This window comes from Bison bison, unplaced genomic scaffold (assembly GCF_000754665.1).
Source record: "Bison bison bison isolate TAMUID 2011002044 unplaced genomic scaffold, Bison_UMD1.0 scf7180017863030, whole genome shotgun sequence".
In the NCBI taxonomy this organism is placed as follows: Eukaryota; Metazoa; Chordata; class Mammalia; order Artiodactyla; family Bovidae; genus Bison; species Bison bison.
In genome coordinates, this window is record NW_011493602.1 from 73792 (window position 1) to 89462 (window position 15671).

Below are 15671 nucleotides of genomic sequence, written 5' to 3' on the forward strand. Positions count from 1 at the left end.
TGGCGCACTGGGGCTGCTGAGGTGCGGGGCGGAGCCTCAGCTGTCCGCAGGTGTGGATTCCGGAGCGTCTGGGGGCTTCTCCAGAGGCGTGGCTCCTGGTGACCCCGGGGTGTCTCCCCCAGGCAGGGCGTGTATCCACTGGGGTGCGGCGTTCCCAGCTGGTTCCAGGATCCTGGATCAGGTGCCTTGTGGGGAACCTGTGCAGGGAAGAGCGTTTCCCTGGAAGGTCTTCTCACCGTTGTGCCCTCCCACTAACCAGTGAGCCGGTGATGGGACCCAGCCTGGTGCCACAGAAATCAGAGCCTCAGGACTGTTACTGCAAAACCAGTCTCCAGAGGCAGGAGATGGGGGAGCGTTCTTGAATGACCTGCTTTTGGGTTTAGGACCTGACTTGCTGCATTCAGCTTATAAGGGCAATCGAAACACAGAACCAGCACTACCAGTCCCAGCCCCAGCCTGTGCCTGATCTCAGACCCGCACTGGACCTCCCACGATTCAGTATACCTAGGACAGGAGCTCCCCTGGAGTCAGTGCAGACCCCGGCTTAGCGGCTCAGCTCCCAGGGACGGCCCCCACTTCACACGCCAGCCACCAACGGAGGCATCGCAGCCACTCACACTTCTCCCCGGCCGACCACAAGCTTGGGGATCCCACAGAGCCCACTACCTCGGCAGTTGTAACTCACTAGAACGACTCAGAACTCAGGAAGACACTGTGCTTGCCTTCACTGGTTTACCCAGGCAGCCCAGTAGTAAGACTCTGGGCTCTCAATGCAGGGGCCCTGGGTTCTATCTCTGCTCAGGGAACTAGATCCCCCGTCACCGTAGTTAGGAGTCTGCACGCCATAGCTAAAGAGCGAAGCTTCTGCCTGCCACAGCCAAGACGTACTGCAGCCAGATACGTGATATAAATACAGCCCAGGAACCCTGCAGCGGAGAGCTGTGTGGGGTGAGGGGCGGGTGGCTGGGCTGCTGGAGCGTGCAGGCCCACTGGGTGCACCAGCCTCCAGCACCCACCTGTCTTCAGTGCCATGCCTCCTTGGCACCTCCTTCCAGGGGTGTTTGTGGAGGCTCCATTGCCGGCAGTTAATTCACTGGCCGTTGGTAAATGCATCCTTTGCTGGCCGTGGAGATGAGGGGGTGGGCTATAAGTGGCCGCCCTCCAATCACGCCTTGGGGTGGGACACAGCCAGGAGCCCATCAATCACGCCTTGGGGTGGGACACAGCCAGGAGCCCTCCAATCGCGCCTTGGGGTGGGACACAGCCAGGAGCCCATCAACAGCCCCCCACCCCGCGCATCCTGCGTCCATCTAGGAACCAAATACTCAGGCATGCTTGAAAGGGGATTAGTATGAATGATGCGGAAAATGTGCTCACTGCCCAGGACATGTCAAGGGTTTTAGGAGCTCTGTGCAGGAAAGTTAAAGTAGGGCTTCCCTGGTGGCTCAGACGGTAAAGAATCTGCCTGCCATGCACGAGACCCAGGTTCCATCCCTGGGTCAGGGAGATTCCCCTGGAGAAGGGACTGGCTACTCACTGCCCACTCCAGTATTCTGGCCTGGAGAATCCCGTGAACAGAGAAGCCTGGCGGATACCGGGGGCAAAGACCAAAAAAATTTTTTTTTTACATTGCAGCCATAAGCATCATCGAGTGTCAGTGAGGGACAATGATTCCCATACACGGCAAGTTCAGCTCAGTAGTGGATGCGGGCCAGCCGCTAAGCCGCAGAGTTGGACCTGAAGCCGCAGGGCTGGCAGGGCAGGGGCTGGGGGCCGAGCGGCTCTGCTTCTTACGTCAGGACGTGTCCGTGTCCACGGGCTCAGCGTCCCGCTACAGGTTCCACACAGATGGGTTCTTTTCCCTAAGAACTGCCCCCCCTCCCGCCCCACTTAATGTTGACCCCTTCAGGTGATAAAGCGGCTTCTAGAAGGGCCACCTCCTGTATGCACTGCAGGTTGCTGTTGATCAGCCTGGCGAAGCGAGGCGCCACCCCCCTCCCCCCGGGCAGACTGGTACCTCCCGGGAGGCTCCCAGAAGGAGCACTGTTTTCCTAGCCCATCCTGGCAGCTGAGAGGACAAGATGCTGGACCGTCACCTCCTGAATCATGTGGCCGCGGGAGTTCAAAGAGGAGGCTGCTGCCTGCCTGCCTCCACCTCCAGGCAGCCCTTCCTTCGCCTGGCACCCTGTTCATGGAAACACGGTGTTTGCAGGTTGGCGAGTGTGTGCGCAAGCAGCGACAAGGAGACCATGTTGCTGGCTTTGCGTGAAGACATTTGCAGCAAAACCATGGACGGGGTTGGGGGGGGGGGCAGGGGTTGGGGCTCTAGCTTGCAGGGCAGGAGATTCCCTTGGTGAGGCGCCGGGCCGGAGCTCGAATGGCCCTGTTGCCCGCCCTGACGGTGTTCATTTCAGATGCGTCAAAGGAAGCTGAGCGAGTGCGTGGCCTGGGCGTAATCCAGCTCTTCCGGTGTCCTCCGCCAGTCACCCTCGTTCCACACCCACGTCTATTCATGCAGGTGTTTGTCTTGCAGAGGACAACCTCTCTTGTCCCATTTCGTACACAAATAACAGCTCATGCATTTGGGTTTTCCCCTGGTGACGTGCTTCTGGTGGTAAGAAGGGCTGTGTTGACAGGCTCCTGGTTGTGCCCCACTCTGCAGCTCGATCATCCTGTACTTGAGTTTGTCTCCCGAGTGCAGGGGCTTCCCAGGGGACTCAGTGGTAAGGACCCCGCCTGTCAGTGCAGGAGATGTAAGAGATGCAGGTTTGATCCCTGGGTCGGGAAGATCCCCTGGAGGAGGGCATGGCCACCCACTGCAGTATTCTTGCCTAGGAAATCCCATGGCCAGGGGAGCCTGGAAGGCTGCAGTCCATGGGGTCAGAGAGTTGCACACGACTGAGTGACTTAGCACCTGAATCCAGGAAGCGGGTGCAGAGAGGCCTGTGCAGACACGACAGACCTCTTAGGTCATGTCCTGTGCTCTGCCACTGACACAGTGCAGGCCCCAGCACGCGGCGGTGGCGAACCTCAGAGTGCAAGGGCGTGTCACACGATTAGTAAGTCCCTGCAGAGAGCCATGGTGCCGGCGCAAATTTGCGATGGTGTGCGTGTCACCGAATGAACTCAGCGCCGCGGTACTAATAGGGAAGCGGGAAAGCACAGGCGGTGTGAAAGGGGGGTTTGCGTTCACACACTGGTTACGGTCTGCTAGGAGGAAACACCTCACAGGGCTGGTGTTCATTGTTTTCACTGAAACTGTTTCCTCCCAACCTGTCCAGGTGTCATCCTTCTGTGCTTAAAATATGTAGTGATAACCAGGTCCCGGGGGCATGTTCTGGGACCTCTTCCTGTACGCTCTTAGGTTCTGTGTACGGGGTGTGTCAACTAAATGGACAGATTTCTCTCTGCATAAGAAGGCACTGCACAGGAAATACGATTCAAGGAGGCATATAGAAGCTGGGGTTTATATACCATCTTAATAGGGCTTGGGGAGAAAAAGAGGGACACTTCCGGGAGACCAGATATCTTTCAGGAACATAAATGGGCTCTCAGGAGAACAGAAGAGAGAGACGGTCGTCGTATGGTGACGTCTGTTGGGGTGATTTCTTACACAGGTGTTGACCTCTGCAGACTTCCGTTTAGTCATAAAAGTCAACGTTCCTGGGTTGTGAAAATCCTAAGGAGAGGCTTTATGGCAGTAGAATTTCTTTTTCTTTATATATATTTTATTGAGGTATAGTTGACTTACAATGTTTCAGGGGCACAGTGAGGTGATTCAGTTATACATATATACATATATATTATTTTTGAGATTATTTTCCATTGCAGGTTATTATAAGATATGACTACAGTTCCCTGTGCTATACAACCTTTGCTGCCTGTTGCATGTGTATTTTTTTTAAAAAATTAGAAATCTAGCACTCTATTCATACTAGGTCAAACGAGTGGGATCGAAATGTCAAATTTTTTAGTTAGGCCAAAATTCCCAAGTTTTCTACAATATATATTGTATTTATACACTAGTATATTGTAATTATTGTATTATAGTACACTGTTTATATAGCTGTATATCAAAGCTTTTCTAGTGTGCTTGATAAAGACTTGAGAAAGAACATCAAAAAAAAAAAGAGATGGAGAAATTGGAAAACATAAACTAAATGAAATAGCAGTGAATGTGAAACAGAAAAAGTGAAACAAAGTGGGTAAAAGTATAAGATCATCATATAGTCCAGTTGTTTTCAAACGTGGCAGCTCACCAGAAACACATCTGGGGCTTTGGAGAAAAGCAAGCAATACCTGGGCATTTGTATGTTTCAAAAAATTCCAATTTACTTCTGACAGCCATATGGATTTTAAAAAGCGATTACAGGTTTTTCTATTACATGGTTTTTTATGATACAGTTTTGTTGATACAGAATCGTATTATTTTCCTGTTGACCGATGATGAGACAGTGGTATTAAGTGAGTAATAGTTACATAATCACAATAGAGAAAGATGTTTATCAGTTTTCACAGTCAGTAGCCAAACAAAAAAATAAATAAAGATCATTACACTTGCAAGCCATAATGGGAACATGGTTAACATAACAATATAAAATACTTACATACGATCTGGGGGGTCAGGCAGAGTGATGTAGAAGGTGGGGGTGGGTGCCTGCACCCAAGAAGCCCCTCGAGTGCAGGCAGTCAGCACCTTTGATATTTCCAAGCGCCCCTTCACCTCCACGGAATGGAACAAGTACAACTGATATACCTGTTTTCATCTGCCGGGCAAGTCTGTCTTTTGGTTGGAATGTAGCTCAGTTTGTAAAGAATCTGCCTGCAATGGCGGAGACCCTGGATGGATTCCTGGGTCAGGAAAATCCACTGGAGAAGGGACAGGCTACCCACTGCAGCTTCCCACATGGCTCAGCTGGTAAAGAGTCCGCCTGCAATGCGAGAGACCTGGGTTCCATCTCTGGGTTGGGAAGACCCCCTGGAGAAGGGAAAGGCTGCCCACTCCAGGGTTCTGGCCTGGAGAATTCCATGGACTGTATAGTCCGTGAGGTTGCAGAGTCGGACATGACTGAGCGACTTTTCACATTTCACTTGGTGCATTTAACTCATTGACACTTAAGGTAATTATCGAAATACATGATCATGTTACATTTTCTTAATTGTGTAGGGTTTATTTTCTGTAGGTCTTCTCTATGCACAAAACACAAGAGAAGGAAGGGACATACTGATTTTTTTTGTGCTCGTGGCATGGGGTATGGGATCTTAGTTCCCCCACCAATGATGGAACCTATGCTCCTAGCGTCAGTACCACTGCACCACTAGGGAAGTTTCTGTGCGATTGAATTTTTCAGGGAGGCTTTAAGGGCTTGGTAAAGCCCATTCAGATGGTAAAGAGTCTGCCTGCAATACAGGAGACCCAGATATGATCCCTCAGTTGGGAAGATCCCCTGGAGGAGGAAATGGCAGCCCACTCCAGTATTCCTGCCTGGAGAATCCCATGGATGGAGAAGCCTGGCGCGCTACAGTCTGTGGGTTGCACAGAGTTGGACACGACTCCACGAGTAACACTAACACAGGGAACCTTTGCTTTGAGGAATATAAGGAGGCTTTAGGAAAAAGCCTCTTCCCACTGCTGTTGATTCTCAAATGTCTTCAGCTCAAAAGAATCCTTGGGCCCCTGTGGCCTGTTCTGGGCCCCCTTTACCCCTGAGGGAGTCCCTGTTTTTGTTCTTCTCCCCAACCCCTCCTTGTCACCTTCCTGCTTCCTCTCCCCTGACATTCAGCATCTGGCTGGCCAGCAGGAAGGCCTCTGCTCAGTGAGCTCTGCATTTCTGGAGGCCCTCAAGTCCTCCTCCATCCCGAGAGGTCTCACCTTCCCCGTGCCTTCTGGGAGTGCTGCCTTCCAGGAGCCCTTGGTCTGGCTCCCCCTCTGACCAGCTGGTCCTGGGCTGGCCCCGGGAGCCTCCCAGGCTCCGTGATGCCCGCATTGGATCCCACCTGCACCTTCCCATGGTTTGTGGCCACTGGCACGTCCCAGGCCCTCCCCAGCTGGGTGGCTCCAGTGACCTCCTAAACAGGAGGCCCTTGTGCCCTCGCATCTCCCCCAGACCCGCTGCACCACCTCGCCCTGCTGGCAGCCCTGCAGAGATCAAAGGCCATGGTCCGCGGTCCTCTGGATTGCAGGCTGACTTAGGCGGCCAGGCCTGGGCGCTCCCAGTTGTCATGAAAACACTGGCTCCCATGTCACTTCCCTGGCGGTCCACTGGTCCAGAACTTTGCCTTTCCGTGTGTGGGTTTGATGCCTGGTTGAGGAACTAAGATTCCCACCTGCCTGAAGGCCCAAAAACGAAAACATAGACATAAGCAATGTTTACCAGACCTTCAAAATGGTCCCATATGGAAAAAAAAAATCTTAAAGAAATGGGCCATCTACAGCCCATAGGCCTAGAATGCATCGCGAACAATGCTGTGTAATTACATTATTTAGAGCCATAAGGACCCACTCTCAGCTGTCTGAGATGGAACGATGGGGGAGATATAACTCTTCCTGGACAGGAGATATGAAATATACGTCCTACACGCACTTGTCCTCACGTCACCTGGATGGGTGTTCATCTCCGTTTTCACATCCAGTCTCGTTGTGTATGTGTGTGTGTTAGTCTGACTCTTGGGACCCCATGATGGACTACAGCCCGCCAGGCTCCTCTGTCCATGGGATTCTCCAAGGCAACAATACTAGAGTGGGTTGCCATTCCTTTCTGCAGGGTGTCTTCCCAACCCAGGGATCGAATCCATGTTTCCTGCGTTGGCAGGTGGGTTCTTTAACCGCTGAGCCACCTAGGAAGCCCTCAAGTATTGCCAGTCGTCGTGTTTGATGTATTTCAAGCCTCTCGACCTCCACGGAATGGAACAAGGAAATCCAGCGGCAGCCCCATCTCCCTTTGCAGGGATCCTTAAGCAATCTCGCTTAAGTTCCAGCACTGAGAACCTGTTCCTACACCCCTGCCCCATCTCCCTTTGGCATCACAGGGAGCATCCACCTGACCGGAGCCCTTTGCTGTGTCTGTCTGTGATGTTTCTGTTCGGTTGTGTTTGGCGTGACTCCTGGTAAATAGATCTCAAAGCAATTAAGTTGCTTCTGGTTCTGTGGATTCATATGCACAGACACATACATCAAACAAGATGTAAGTTGGTGCAGGGGTGTGCCGGAAGCCAGCTTTTGTTACCGAGTGGAAACATCACTTGAGGGGCTCCTGTATACTTTGCTCCTGTAGTGTGGTTGCGCCAGCGTGACTGCTGAGCGGCTTTCTCGGTTCTCTACACGTGGCTGTGAAATTTCCCCATGTGGGCCGTTTCAGAGGACGGTAGTTCTCATGAGGTCATCAGGACAGCGTGTTCATGTAACCCAGCCATCTCAAGCCGCCATCACAGAATGAAAATCTGACAGGACTTCAGACCTTTACAAGGATGGGTTGTATCTTGGATTTCTGATAAGTTAACTAAATAGCCATGCCTGCAAATACATGTATGAGACACACAGGACTCTGCTAGTCTGGGAGCATTCGGGCTTTCCAGATGGACCTAGTGGTGAACGACCTTCCTACCAATGCAGGAGACGCAGGTTTGATTCCCAGGATGGGAAGATCCTCTGGAGAAGGGAATGGCAACCCACTCCAATGTTCTTGCCTGGAGAATCCCATGGACAGAGGACCTGGTGGGCTACAGTCCATGCAGGTTGCAGAGAGTGGGACACGACTGAAGTTACCTAGCATGCACGCATGGGAGCAATCTCACTTAAGTTCCAGCACTAAAAACCTTTTCCTACACCCCTGGTTTTGCCTGTGGAATGTGTGTACAGCACAGCTGTGGTCTTGTTTTCAGTTCACTCTGCCTGGCTCCCCACAGGACCCCATCAAGTGTATACCCTTTCACCTGGCCACTTTCTCCCTTGCTGGTTCCTGCAGAATTCCATCTTAGCTGCTGCTTGTGTGAGTGTGAGTGAACGTCGCTCAGTCGTGTCCGACTCTGCGACCCCATGGACTATACAGTGCATGGAATTCTCCAGGCCAGAATACTGGAATGGGCAGCCTTTCCCTTCTCCAGGGGATCTTCCTGACCCAGGGGTGGAACCTAGGTCTCCCTCATTGCACGTGGATTCCTTACCAGCTGAGCTACCAGGGACTAGTGTATAATGGGCAGGGAAGGGGTGGGAGTCACCCTATAGGGTTAAAAAAAAAAAAAAACAGCTGAATGCAAAGACTTCTTAGGGTGTGCCAATGAACAGAATGCCTGAGAAACACTGGATCAGTTGTACTCAAGGTTAAACAGATTCAATGGATCTGAACTTGGACAAACTCCGGGAGATGGTGGTAGACAGAGAGGCCTGGCGTGCTGCCGTCCATGGGGTGGGGAACAGTCAGACACGCCTTGGCGACTGAACCACAGCAACAATGGTTCAGGTCATACCGAGTTCGTTATTGGTGTTCAATAGCTCAGTGTGGTATGGGGGCTTGCCAGGTGGCTCAGTAGTAAAGAACCTGCCTGCCAGTGCAGGAGACTCTGATTTGATTCACCGGTCGGGAAGATCCCCTGGAGGAGGAGGGCATGGCAACCCATTCCAGTATTCTTCCCTGGAGGAGCCCATGGACAGAGGAGCCTGGCGGGCTGCAGCCCATGGGGTTGCAAAGAATCGGACATACCTGAGCGTGCACAAACACACGTTTCCTTGCATGTGCATCATGTCCTATGGTAACCGCCAGGCTCTCTGTACACGTCGTCTGCAGGTAAAGGGGGAAAATCCCCTCAGCGGGTCCGTCGGCAATAACCCTGTTTGCGGCTGGAGGAGGCGTGCGCTGCGTCACCCGGGAAGCTCCTGGTTCCTCCGCGCAGGCCACAGGCGGCTGCCGTCTGAGCCATCCCCAGGCGATTCTTCCTCTGAGAAGGTGCTCCGTGGGGTTTGCCGCACAGCTCGCCCCGGGCGTGTCACCACAGTGTGCTCGGGCGGCCGGAGAGCAGGAGCACAGACTAGGGGGAGCTGCAGTAGCAGGCACGTGTGCCCCCTGGTCCTGGGGCGGGGGTCCAGCACAGGGGGCGCTCATCAGGGCGTCCTGCTCGCTCCTGTGTCCTCACGGGGGCAGTCCTCCGGGGGCGAGGAGGGCGGGGTGGGCAGAACAACTTCCCCATCTACTTCGAGGGACCCCCACCCTCTCTGATGAGGCCCCCTTGGGACTCGGTCACCTAAAAGGCCTTCCAGGGACCCCGTCTCCAAGTCTGCTGGGTGAGGGGCTTTAGCACTGGATGTATTCAGACACATTAGCCACCTGCGGGGTGATCGTCAAGGCTGACAGCACAGGCCAACTTTCAACACGGGAGACCAGTGGGGCCTTGGGCTGGTGCTGTGGTTCACCAGTGCCCGCAAAAGGCCGAGGGAGCCACCTCTGCTCACACCCAGCTCTCGCCTCTCACATCCAGCCCATCTCCTCTGATGCTCACACACCTCTGTTCACACCCAGCCATCTCTGATCACACGCAGCCCACCTCCTCTGACACTCACCCACCTCTGGTCACACGCAGCCGTCTCTGATCACACCCAGCCCATCTCCGCTCACAGCCAGCCCTCTCCTCTCATACTCAGCTGCCTCACCTCACACCCAGCCCGCCTGCTCACACCCAGCCCGGTCCTGCTCGCCCGCCTGCTCACACCCAGCCCGGTCCTGCTCGCCCGCCTGCTCACACCCAACCCGGTCCTGCTTGCCCACCTGCTCACACCCAGCGTGGTCCTGCTCTCCCGCCTGCTCACACCCAGCCTGGTCCTGCTCACCCAGGACACAGGCAGGCCCGTCTTGTCTCTACCTGGCCCTCCCCAGTGCCCTCAAACCTAGGCTGTCAGGAAGCAGGCTCTCCTTCCCTCTACCATAACGGTGACCCCAGTGCCCTCCTCGTCAGAAAGCCTGGACTCCCCTTCACCTCAACAGGGGCTGTGTCGTCCATCAGCCTCCACGTCGCCTCTGAAGGATTTCCCTGATCCCATCCTCTGTCCCTTCCGTCCACCACCATCACATGGAGATTCTCTTTCGTGCATCTTCATTACTAGCAAGTGGACCATCTTAGTTCTGATGATGCTTGTCTTTCAGGGACCTCCTGACTCCCTGGTGGTTCAGACAAGCAGCCAGGTGAAGCTCATGGACGTGGGTTATCCCACAGGCCCCCCCGCCCTGCGCTGAGTCTGAGCATCTCTGGAGGAGCAGGGTCGCCACCTCTGGGTGCTGAGCCCCTGAAACCCTTCGCTTCACCTCCCCGGTCATTCGTTGCAAATGTCATCCCTTCTAAATTAAACCCCTCCAGCTACAGTTTAATTAAGCTCATCTGTTCTCCTGGAGATAAAATCCAGATATATTTGAGCCCTCAGCTTGGTGAAGTGAAAAGAACACTGCATTCTGGAGACCTGGACGCCATCCCTAAATGCTGTGACCCTCCTGCCGCTGTGACCTTCAGCTCACCTCTGAGCCTTGGTCGGCGCAGGTCCCACACTGGGGACAGTGACAGGAGAGTGCTGGCCAGCCTCTGTGCTCCCGTGTAGCACTCTGCAGCCCCTGTGTGGCTCTGAGTCCTGAACGGGGCCCTTCGGCCACTGCCCCAGATGTAGCAGGCAGAGCTCAGGTGCCCGCTGTCTGCCTTGCACTGTAGCGGGTGGGCTGCGTCTCCCACAGACCTGCCCGGTTACACACACAGGCTGTCAGAGGAGTGTTCCTGACCAGCCACTGCCTAAGACTCTTGGAAGTGTGTCCCGGGGTGCCTGCTAAGGGTGCTGAGCTCCAAACATCACCCCCGTAGGTTAAAGGTTCGTATATGTCGTGGTCCGTGTGCAGGTTGGAAAAGACATTCCAGACCTAGAACATTTCAGAGTCGAGTTTGTTAGAGTGGAAGACGCTGTCAGAACAGCGGCTCACGGGAGAGCCGATGCTTTCGTGGGTCGGTAGTGGATGTTTGCAGCCTCGGGACAAAGCCGATTCCTGCTGGAGGGGTGGTATTAGGTGACTGGTCATTAGGGCATTACAGGGTGGATGTTTTATCTAATACGGAGTCAGGGAACGACTGGTGTAGCTCAGGGGGCCTCACGTCAACAGTTGCTATGGAGCTTGGTCTGTTCCAGATGACCCAGTTACACACAGGGCTCCACAGCTGTGACCTTGGTACAGGGCTGCTCAGTACCCACGAGATGTCAGGGCAGGGGGTGAGGTGCAGGGGCGGGGAAGGGCGTTCTGCGCCCCCAGCCTCTCCACCTGCTGCAGCGCCTCACAGCCCTCACCTTAGTTACGGGGACTGTCTCTCTGCAGAGACCAATGTGCATGTCCGCTAAGGTCACATTTTCCAAGTAGGTGTGACTGAGTTTTAGGTCCAGTGCGATTCCGTCAAGGCAGAGTTGGCAGGGCTGGGTGAGTCACTGAGGGAGCAGTGAAGTGACGGAAAGGAAGGAAGGAAGTGAAGGTCAACACCCGCTGGCCGGCGTGGGGGCCCGAAACCACCGGCAGGCCTTGGGGGACCTGCCAGGAGAGCACGTGCGCGTGTGCTCAGTTCTCAGTTGTGCACATGTCCTCCCGATGTTGGTGTAAGGTGTGAGCTGTAGTGCTTTGGCTTGTGTCTTTCAGTGGTTTGGTGACCCTTAAGTCCTGTGATAGCTGGGCAGACTCTTTCCGGGTAACTTTCAGAGCTCTGTTCTTTGATTTCAACACCTAGGCAGGCCGTGCAGGAAACACATATGCAGCGTGCAGAGCTCTCGTCCCTGGGTGCCTCTCGCCCGTGAGTGCTCCTGGCAAGACCGTTTGGTCTTAGGCAGTGCTCCCTCGCCTTGTCGCCAGGGCTCCGTTTCATGGAAGATGGTTTTTCCTTACACTGGAGCAGGGGGCTGGTTTGGAGACGACTCAAGTGTATTTCCATTTACTGAGTATGCGATTTCTATGATCATGACATCAGCTCCACCTCAGAGTATCAGGCATGAGATCCCAGAGGCTGGGGGCCCCCGTTCTCAGGAAACAAAGACGCAGAGAATAGTGAGCACATAAAAGCCATCTGAAGCATTTTGACTGGTGCTTCACAATCCAGTCGTCATGCTGGTTCGCAGTCTCGCCACTTCTAAGAAGGCGGGGAAAGCCTACGATTCCAGGTGCCGTCGAATGCCCAAGAAGCCGGTTCTGTCCCCGTGCAGCTGGCACTGGGGTTAGTGGGCGCTCGGACCGGCACCGCTGCTGCTGGCTCTCAGCAGGATTGGAGCTGTGTGTTTTCCATCCTGCGGCTGACTGCTCTGTTGGGCTTGTGTGAGGACTGGGCCTGGCCTGAGATGCCGGGGGGTCCTGTTCCCCCTAAACCACACACCCCACTACACACCCGAAGCTGTGTTTCCTGCCACAGTCTCCTCATACACGCTCCAGTGGACTGGCCAGTTCCGTGACCCAACACAAGCGCGTGTCCCTGGCACACAGTGAGGCCAGACAGGGCTGAAGCGTTGGGGTCTGGAGCTGAGAAAGGTTGACTGCAGGGCCAGTGAGGAGACGGTGCCTCACCCTCCCCCGCCACGAAACCCCCAACTCCCTGAAGGGGTTTCAGCAAAGCATTTTAAAGGCGAGAGAAGTGGGGCGTGGTTGGTTGTGATCAAGTTCTGGGTGCAGGAATCCTAGGTTCTAGGTTCTTACAACAGCATTTTAAGACAGCTCTTTACGTCTGTAAAAATGGGAAAGCGTCAGCCCTTTAAACGTCAGAGCCTTGAGGATGGCCTTCCTGTGTATTTCAGGCTAGGGGCTTCCCTGGTGGGGCTACTGGTAAAGACTCCACCCACTAGTGCAACAGACTGGAGGTTCAATCCCTGGGTGGGGAAGGTCCCCTGGAGGAGGGAATGGCAACCCACTCCAGTATGCTTGCCTGGAGAATCCCACAGACAGAGGAGCCTGGCGGGCTACAGTCCACAGGGTCACCAAGAGTCGTGCGCGACTGAACCAGTGAACAGCAACAATATTTCAGGCTCTCAGCAACGTTCTTAACTCAAGCAAAAGCAGTAGAAGAAAAGGTTAAAGGGAAAGAAACAAATCTAATGTGGAGTCAGATTTCTTCTTCCCTATTACAGTTCGCTTTTAAAAACTTCAAATTCTCTTTTGCCATCTCTGTACTTCTCAAATTCTTGTTGCGGATGTCAAGAGTCTGCCTGGCGCATGAGAAAAGTGTTTTCTCAGAGCCGTGAAGTGAGGAGGCTGGGTGAGAAGCCCGGAAGGGCGGGATTTGAGGAGCTCCCGGCACAGTGTCTGCAGTCACGGTTTCTGTTCTCATTTGGACTGGATTTACTGCACAGCTTGGTGCAGCGCTAAGGCATCCGCCTGCCAGCACAGGAGAGAGACATGGGCTCCAATCCTGGGTGAGGAAGATCCCCTGGAGGAGGGCATGGCAACCCTGTGCAGTGTTCTTGGCTGGAGAATCCAATGGACAGAGGAGCTTGGCGGGCTACAGACCATGGGGTCACAAAGAGATGGACACAATTGAGTACACAAACCCCACAGACTACGATTGCTTTTTACCTTTGAGGACAGTCAGCATCCTGAGTGAACGGGTGCACATGCCCCAGCTTGTCTGCTCGTCTTTTCCCTGAGTCATTTCGAGGACCCGGCATACTCACTCTCAGGATGCCCTCCCACCGGCCCTCTTGCTACACCAGCCCCTTAGATCCCCTCCGCCCGTGGACACGGGGACTGGCCTCCCTGATCCCCACCACCCTTTCCTCTGCAGCCCGCATGCTAAGCATCCTGGTTCACGTCTCCTTGGTAATCGGGGCGGTTCCTTCCAGAATTAGGCGGGGACAAATGATGCGCTGAAAAGAGTCACTAATAAACACGCCTCTAGAAAGAGCGAAACTTGCGGAAGCGGGGTATGTCAGCCTCCTGGTTGGTGCCCTAAAGGGCCGCACAGCTTTTCCGTGTCAGTCCGCCGTGTGCTGCTGGAGCGTCAAGGGCGTGTGGACACAGCTCTGCGTTTGCTGTGTCTGCATATGTGCTCTGCGTATCGCCTTTGTGGGCTTGTGAACGGGCCGTCGAGTGTGAAAGCACTGTCCCCTCTCCTCGGAGAAGGAGAGTGTCCTGGGCCCCTGCTTTGCTTTGTGCCCCCGTTTCCAAGCCTCCGCTCTCTCCTACTCCTGCCCACATGCTCCTCGGAAGGAGCCTCTCACAAATGGTCTAGCTGTTTTCGTAACTCCAGCCAGACACCGTGAGGCCAAGGAATCAGCTAAAATCTCTTCCTCGGCCCCTCCGAAAGGTCCCAGGGCGCCTACACCGCGCTTCAGAACCCTCGGGGGTCTCAGAAACAAAACGCCAGTTGACATTTCAGTGCCTGTGCAGGTCCCAAGTAAAACCCCAGGGAGGTTGGGAATCCAGGCCGGTTGTATCCTGAAAAGGCAGGGAGCGAAACAGCGGGGCCAGGAAGCGCCCGGCTCAGCTGGAGAGACCGCCCTGGGCGGCCTGAGTGCAGTCCCCCTGTCCGAGCGAGAAGGCGTCCCTTCCCGGCCGGGGCGAGAGCCGGAGTCCCTGCTGTCCGAGTGTGAAGGCGTCCCCTCCCGGCCACAGCAGATACATGGGGGAGTCCGGGGCTGTCCAGGCGGGATTGCGGCCCCTCCCTGCTGGGGCGAGAGCCGGCAGTGTCCGGGGCCGCCCGAGGCCTGCCGGGCGGGCGGCGAGCGGGCTGTTCCGGGCCCAGGACCCTGCTGTCGGCCACCGCGTGCCGGGCACCCGCCCACCCTGTGCGCTGCCTGGGGCTGACGGCTGGGCCTCGCCCCGTTGGCAGATCCACAGTTCAGCCCCAGAAGGAAGGGATGAAGGGAAGGGAAAGAGATCAAGTCGGCGAGCCTGCTGCAGACCAGAGTGTGTGGTGTGTGTATGTGTATGTGTGTTTTGTTCTGTGTGTATTGTGTTTGTGTGTTGTGTGAGTTTATTGTGTTGCTTGTGTGAGTCTACTGTGTGTTGTTTGTGTTGGGTGTTGTGTGAGTGAGTGTATTCTGTGTTGTGGGTGTGTCGTGTGGGTGTATTCTGTGTTGTATGTATTGTGGGTGTGTTGTGTGTACTGTGTGTATTGCGGATGTGTTGTGTGTATGGTGTGTGTTGTGTGTACTGCAGGTGTGTGTGTCGTGTGTGTGTTGTGTGTATCGTAGGTTGTGTGTACTGTTGTGTGTACTGTGGGTGTGTGTGTTGCGGGTGTGTTATATTGTGTGTATCCTGTGTGTCGTGTGTGGTGTGTACAATGTGTGTTGTGTACTGTGGGTGTGTTGTGTGTATTGTGGGTGTGTTGTGTTGTGTGCATCCTGTGTGTCGTGTGTATTGTGTGTATTGTGTGCTCTGAGTGCTGCGGGTGTCCACCCCCGGCGTGCTGGGGCAGCGGTGCATTGGGCGCTGAGGAGAACGTCTCGGTGGACCAGGGAGCAGCCCTGCTGACGGCCACGCGGCCCCCCGCAGACAGATGCTCAGTGCAGAGGGTGCCTCGGCCCCGCAGAAGGGCTCCCCGGGGCTCCGGGGGGAGAAGCCGCCTGCAGCGCGCAGACGCGCGCCTGTCCCTGGGCGGGGAGAGCCCTGGAGGAGGGCAGCCTGCTCCCGTGTTCTTGCCTGAGAGTCACACGGACAGAGGAGCCTGGGGAGCTGCAGTCC

At 54.9% G+C, this 15671-nt stretch overlaps 1 protein-coding gene across 1 annotated transcript in view; it reads left to right on the forward strand.

The window, feature by feature from the left end:
* The window catches only part of LOC104983642, a 46241-nt gene that overhangs the window by 28438 nt on the left and 2132 nt on the right, over positions 1-15671 (forward strand). The gene's annotated exons all lie outside the window — the stretch shown is intronic.